The sequence below is a fragment of the Aulonocara stuartgranti genome (genome assembly GCF_965226115.1).
Source record: "Aulonocara stuartgranti genome assembly, chromosome: 7".
Taxonomy (NCBI): Eukaryota; Metazoa; Chordata; class Actinopteri; order Cichliformes; family Cichlidae; genus Aulonocara; species Aulonocara stuartgranti.
This window is the reverse complement of record NC_138945.1, coordinates 44,876,311-44,884,184: the sequence shown is the minus strand read 5'-3', so window position 1 is coordinate 44,884,184 and position 7,874 is coordinate 44,876,311.

Genomic DNA, 7,874 nt, shown 5'->3' with positions numbered 1-7,874 from the left:
ATATCCCCCACACCACACCAACACAAGACAGGATGGCTTCATGATTTCATGTTGTTTACACCAAATTCTGACCTGCCATCCAGAAATCAAGGCTCATTAGACCAACCAAATTTTTTCTACTCTTCTTGTGTCTAGTTTTGGTGAGCCTGTGTGAGTTTCCTGTTCTTAGCTGACAGAAGAGGCACATGGTGTGGTTCTCAGCTCCTACAAGGTTTGACGTGATGTGTATTCAGAGGTGTTCTGCATCTATGAATACACTATTTTCTCTTTTTTGGACCCATCTCTATAAACCCTACTGTGGGGGGAAAATCCCAGCAGAACAGCAGTTTCTGAAATGCTCAGTTGTCTGGCAACAAAAACCATTAAATGTCAAAAAAGTGCGTTAAATCCCCTTTCTTCTTCATCCTGATGCTTGAACTTACTCAGTGCAAACCAGATGACCTGCTTAACTGCCGTGTAATTCACTGATTGGATATTTGGGTTCATTAGTTGAACACATGTATCTAATAAAGTGGCCAGTGAGTCAAATTCTTAACATGTAAAAATCTCTGCAATAGACACAGACCTAATGTGTGCTGTGTTCCAGGCATTTTTTGATGTCTTATTGCTGCTGAAATGTAATATAACAATTTGACTTCCTACAAATATTTTTTTTAGAACCTCAAAACTGTAAAAACAGAGTCTGTTGTAAAGGTTGTTATTTGTCACACCCCTGAAAGTATTAGTCAACACTAATAAGTATATTTATACAATTAAAATAATTACAGTTGGACTTTAACTGGAAAATACAACTTAAGCAAAGTGGATTATTCTTCAACCTGTCAACTCGATACAGGAAGTCATGTTAAATAAAGCTCAGATAATGTTATCCAGCTTTTCTTAGCTACTAATAAATCATCACTTCCACCAGTAATGTTTCTAAAAATCATAAAAATTGAGCAAGATCCTGAAGACAACTGAATTATTATTATTATTTTAATTGTTTATTGCATAATTTCCCCCTGTGGGTGGAAGTTGATGCTATAATACAATTGCTAAATAGTGGAGGAAGATGTCTTTGTGTGTATGTGGCTTTCTGTAAAAGTCGCCACACGCCACTGCATGGCTTATAGTGAGTCTGAAGACTAAGGAAGGACCAAAGGGCTTGTACCTATTAGCTAGGCAGAGAGATCAAGCTGGAGTGCAGCAGGTTATTCTGATTAAGGTGGATGGTGATGGACAGGCCGACAGATGAGGTCAGGCAGGAGTCTCCATGGAGTATGATGTTTGCAGATGGCATTGTGATCTGTACTCGGAGTAGGGAGCAGGCGGAAGTGAGCCTGGAGAGAAGAAGAACGAAAGTCAGTAGAAGCAAGACAGAATGCATGTGTGTGTGAATGAGAGGACGACAGGTGTAAGAGTGAAGCTGTTAAAGTGAAGGTCGACGAGTTTAAATGTCTGGAATTACCACTCAAAGCAACACAAGAACATTTTCTGTCCGACTGTCAGAGCTGATTTATGAGAGAAGGATAGCAGCAAAACTGAAAGAGAAGATTTACAAGCTGTTAATGAGACCTGTTATAATATATGGGTTGGAGACTGGCACAGACAAAAAGAACACTGACCTGAAGAGATGAAGCTTTTGATTAGATGTAACCAGGATGGACGAGATTAGAAATGAAAGCTCAGGTTTAGAGATAAAGTTAGTTGTGATAAGGTTTAATTGGACAAAAGATTTTGAACACGGAACTGCCAGACAGGAGGAAACAAGGTGTAGGAGAGTCGTGACTGTAATGCAGGAAGACAGAGGGTTGTGTGACAGAGGAGAATGCTAGGGATAGGGTGAGATGGTTCCACCTTTGCAACCCCTAAAGCAGGCGTGTCCAACTCCAGGCCTCGAGGGCCGGTGTCCTGCAGGCTTTAGATGTGTCCTTGAGTCAACACAGCTGATTTAAATGGCTAAATTACCTCCTCAACATGTCCTGAAGTTGTCCAGAGGCCTGGTGGCACTTCATTTGATTCAGGTGTGTTGATCTATGACCTGCTGGACACTGGCCCTCGTGGCCTGGAGTTGCCCACCCCTGCCCCAAAGGGAGAAGCTGAAAGAAGAGGAACCTGTAATGTTTAATTTTGATCAACAGGTGGCAGCAGACAGATTAAGAAGAGCTGATGTTGAGGCTGATTGCAGGGAAAGAAACTGACATGATACCCACATTCAGGGAAGCACCAGGAAGGTGGTCTTTGAATTGAGGAATCAGCTTATTTACAACAAACAAACAAACAAAAAGTTCTTGGAAACTTAATAGCACTATATCTTTTTTGAATGTCTCTATACCAAAATAAAAGTGTAATTTCAGTGTGTGGTCAAGCAGACTTATTATGAGCCTGCTGTTAGCTGACTTTCTCCTTGGTGTAGTCCTGGTCACTGGGCGTTGCTGCAGTCTGACTCTCAAAGCGGAGCCAATGAGAACCCAAATGAGAATCGATAACTTATCCTGATCATGGAATTGGAAACCTTAAATTCTTAAGATTCGTATCAATCTCCATCTGTGCTCATATGTGCCCTTTTCCATGATGGTCATGGAAGAAGTGATAAAAGTAAGGTGCTTAGTGATTTCCTCTTTCACTGGTTTTGAAGCTCCTAATTTTGATTTTTGCTCTTTTTTTAGACTTAGTATTTGAACACAACATATGTAGATAAGTGAATGGAGCCGATCAGCGATTGGTAAGGCTAGCTAGTAATAATAACTATGATGCTAGTTTAGATGAACGAATAGGGTTAAGGCAAGACATATTAAACATCTGACTCCCTAAAGTGTCTTTAAGTACAATTGAACACTAGTCAATTAAGAGATGGATCCGACTGAGAAAGCACATTTACTGAATGTATCGATTGAGAATTAAAACCAGTAATTTAGACCATTTACGCACCAGGAAAGTGTTTACTGAGGTCACAAATGAAGTGATAAGTGTTTCAGTGTGCTTCAATAAAAGCAGATGTGTTTTTGAACCAGCAGATTTCCCCTCTGATGGCCATTAGAGAGAATGCAGTTTATTGAACTTCCATGTTGGCTTCCTTTTCAGATTTGGACACGTCACCCATCTTTTATGTACAATTCATTTTCCTGGTCATGTCACGTCTGTTGCTTGTCTGGAAAGTGAAAAATGTCATTCAGTTTTTACCAATTACATGAAACAATAACTGCTTTTTTGTCTATTATAAATGCTGATTAGGGAAAAATCACTCACAAATTTTGAATATAATTGTAAGAATTATATGATTTTCTTCTAAAATAGCCCAAATATATTTTTGGCATGTCACCTAGAATTTTTTTTTCTGGTATTTTGTATGATTTTACATGTGGTTTGAAAGTTGCATTGTCTTACTCCATTTCTGCTTGTTGTAACAGGAAGCAGAGGGAGTCCTGGTGGTCTCAGCCTTACCAGCCACACATCTGTATACAGACCTGTGAGCATGCTCAGGTTTTCTGGCAATGATTAAAAGAAAAGATTAATAATTAAAGACACTGCTGTGTAGCTTCACAGATGAGTTTTCTTTGTGGTCTGCCCCACGATGATTGAAGTGAGCACTGTAGAGTAAGATAAGAAGAGACAACATTAAGCAGAAGTTTATAGCAGATCTGGCTTTAATAAACTGTTTTTCACCCACAGAGGAAGACTTGGTAGCTATTGATGACAAATGTGTGGAAGCAGATTCCTGTAGTTCCATTGATTTTTATTCATCGTTTACATGCATCTGTCCTTGTGTCTCTTTGTAGTTCCTGCTTCCTATTTTATCCGAGTCCTTCAGGTTTTCCTTCACAGCGATTGATTCTTATATGGCGCTTTTCTACTCTGAGCACTTGAAGCATTTTACACAATTTGCACGCAAGTGCTTTCTATCACACACAAACACATTCAGTGGATGCATTGGTGGTTGGTATCTTGCCCAAGGATATGTGGCACATAGACTTGAGCAGACAGGGATCGAACCACTAACCTTCCGATTAGTAGGTGCCCCGCTCTTGAGCCATAGCCACTCACTGGTCCATTATCCTGGCTAGGGCCTACCAGGGGCAAATTGCCCTGGACAACATAGCTCCTGGAATGCAGGAACCTCTCCGCTGTGATAATGCTGGGATTCACAGAGGGGTAAAGAAACCTAAGTGCAGTTTTAGTCAAAAGACTGGTGGTTTTATGTTGTGTTATTCTTTATCTGACTTTTGTTCATTTGTCTGTGTACTGGGCGTGTGCTTGCTTGATTATGAATGTTTGATTTTCTCAGGTCTCTGGAAAAGGGACCCGAGTAAGACTGGCTGAATAAATAATTTGGTGGTCCCAATGAGACTCAGTAATAATGAGTTCAAGGTTCAAGGTTCTTTATTTGTCACATGCATAGTTATACAAGTATAACACACAGTGAAATGTAGCCTGACACGCTCCTCGACATGTGCAAAAAAATTGGGGGGGGGGGTGTAGAGGAAGAACATTATATATATACATACATACATACATACATATAGTATATACACTGGGTGAATGTGCAGTAGTAGCAGCAAGCAGGTGAATTCTGTACATTAATATGAATAGACATCTGACTATTTTACAGGATAGACAATATAAACATATTTAAAATTAAAGGAATTGAAATGTACATTGTGCCTTGGTTTAGAGTGTCTGGAAGAGAGTCCTGTCTCAGTCAATTATAGATGATGTGAGAGGGCGGGTGTGTGTGTTTAGGGCACGGATGGCTTGGGGATAGAAGCTCCTCTTGAGTCTCTCTGTCCTTGCCCGGAAGATGCGGAACCTTCTACCAGATTGCAGAAGTTGGAACAGTTTGTTGCCTGGATGGGACGGGTCCTTCAGTATCTGCGCTGCTCTAGTCTGGCATCTCCTGGTGTAGGTGTCCTGAAGCAGGGGGAGAGCAATCCTGCAGCAGCGTTCTGCTGTACGGATCACTCTCTGGAGAGCTTTTTGGTCCTTCACACAGCTGTTCCCAAACCACGATGTCATGTTCTGTGTGAGGATGCTCTCCACAGCGCCTGTATAGAAAATCCTGAGGATCTTTGGAGAGACCCTGAACTTCCTCAGTTGTCGTAGGTGATACAGGCGCTGCCTAGCCTTTTTGGTCTGGACCTGAATGTGGGCAGCCCATGTCAGGTCTGAGGAGATGTGGAGACCGAGATACTTGAAGGACTGCACCCTCTCCACTGGAGCTCCATTGATGATAATGGGCTTGTAGTCTCTGTGCTGACCCCTTCTGAAGTCCACCACCAGCTCCTTGGTCTTGCCGACGTTCAGCTGGAGGTGGTTGTCCTGGCACCATGATGCCAGATTCTTCACTTCATCCATGTAGGCCGCCTCATCGTTGTTGGAGATGGCGCCCAACACCACTGTGTCGTCAGCAAACTTCACAATGGTGTTGGAGCCATGGGTGGCCACACAGTCTGAAGTGTAGAGGGAGTAGAGCAGTGGCGAGAGGACACATCCCTGAGGTGCTCCTGTGTTGATGGTGATGCTGTTGGAGAAGCACCTGCCCACCCTCACCACCTGAGTTCTGCCAGTGAGGAAGTCCAACACCCATGCACACAGACGGCTGTTAAGTCCCAGATCCCTCAGCTTTGTGAACAGTCTGCAGGGCACTATTGTGTTAAACGCTGAACTGTAATCAACAAACAGCATTCGCACATAGTTACCCTGTTTCTTGTCCACGTGGCTGAGAGTGGTGTGTAGGACGTGGGCGATGGCATCATCTGTGGATCTGTTGGATCTGTTCCACAGCCTCATGTGATTGCCTTAAGTGATCAGAGGACGAAAAACAAATGGTGGCTGGACTGATCATCTGTGCTGCATATTAAAACATATTCAGAGAAATAAAGCTGCTTCGTACTTTCCTGGATGAGAACAGAAAACATTTTGTCTTCATTATTCTGAGGACGGCTTCTGATGAGCACTGATTTCATCATCTCCACCTCCTGAACACAAACACATCTTTAATTAAAAAACAACAACAACAACAACAAAAAAAAAAACGCTGAATGTTCAGGAACCTGGTTTTATGTTCTTAGTAGAGCTTTCCATCTAATGAACACTCATCAAACCAAAGTCTTGATATTCTATTTAAAAGACAAAAACGAGAGCTGGATACATTTTGTGACAATTTTTAATTCTTCCTTGCACTTGAGTATATTCAGGTTTTCTGCTCTACCGACCTTAGGGCCATGAGAAGACATCATTGGTTCTCGAGCAGGTCCCAGAAGTCCTGGATGTTCTGCCTCATATAATATGGTTCTTTGAAACAGCAGGTGGCTGTCTTTATTCTTAGCCAGACCTTTGTGCCTAAGATCACTATATTAAGAATATCTATTTTTACTGACATCACACCCCCAAGGATTAACTCTACAGACACCGACTTCATTATTTGAAACCTGAAATTTATATTTAATGTGAGCATCAGTCAGTGGTGCATACACTCCCCAGCTACGTCACTGGGAACAACTTTGTGTGGCTGTGTATGTGTCTGTGCCATAATCCTAGTCTTGTGTTTCAGGGCCAGAGTCTGTTACTGGGCTTCCATCCTTTGTTTCATATCGCTTGTCATCTGCTGCCTGATTGTTGAACTGATCTGTTAGTGAAAGTCTGCCTCCGAATGCACTGCATTTTACCTCTTCTGTTTGCTCTTTGTCTTTTGTACTTACGCATCTCTCTTCTGTGCAGAAACTCTGGTGAGAAAGTTGGAGAGATTGTTTGAGGGAGTGAAAATGTGAATCTGCCTGATTGCCTGGGTTTGGTCCTCACTGCATGAAAGCCTTGTTTCCTTGGATTCATTTATTGTAAACCTGTGAACTTTGATCTCAGAATCCTGCATTTAAGTCTATCCAAGTCCACTGGTTTTGACAGATTCAGCTAAAGAAATGGGGAAAAATGTGTTTTTGTGACAGGCTACCAACAACAAAGTGTCTAAAGGTACAATTTAAAATTGGTTCTTTGCTGAGATGTCTTTTATGAGTAGACACAAAACTTGTATATCCATTGAGTTAATTGCCCTTTTTATAATAGAATGATTTATAGGTCCGTGTTACGTAGCTTACCAAGGAAGACATTCCTCAGAAAATGGTCAGGTACAAGGACTGGTCTGAAAAAGAGAGAAGAAAATATTTGAAGGTTATTGCTCAAGACCTCAAGAAATTGCAAGAAACTCAAGTTCCTTGTATGCAAAATAAAAAGAAATGATGGGTGGGTCAAGACTTTTGCATGGTACTGTATGGGAAAGATGCCTTTTTGCAAGCTGGAGTTAAAAATCAGCAACAAACTGGGTCACAGCTGCTGGTCAGCTGATCTAAACTACATTAAAAATTGACATTTCTGAAGTCTTTCCAGAGACAGACAGGAGGTGTGTTCACTGCTCCCCCATCATCTTCCCCCGAGTGTTGGATGGCGTCAGTGCTCAGCTGATCCATCATCACTGTAGACAGCAAGACCTCTAATTAAAATTCACCTTATCACCTCCAGACCCAAGTGACATGAGAAGAGATTCTAGGCAGTCATTAGTGTTGGTAGAGAACAAAACGGTTCTCAGAAAAGCATCACAGACTATAAACAGTGCAGGAAAAACTAAAGGGAGCAAATTAAATTAAGAAAAATAATAGATTACAACGCTGTAATGGTGCAAATTGAAAACCATGAAGCTTTCTTAACCATTTACCTGCATTAGGACATCTGTTTTTCAGTACTTAATTTTTGTCAAATTGCACAAAGGAATTTTTGAACCACTAGTGATAACTCTGTCATCTGTTCTTGCACCTGTTCCAGGCACAGTGACACAGTAACAACTTTTAAAATGCATGGTTGCAGGTGATCAACTTCAGCTATTGCGAAGCATTCCCACTTTTTAA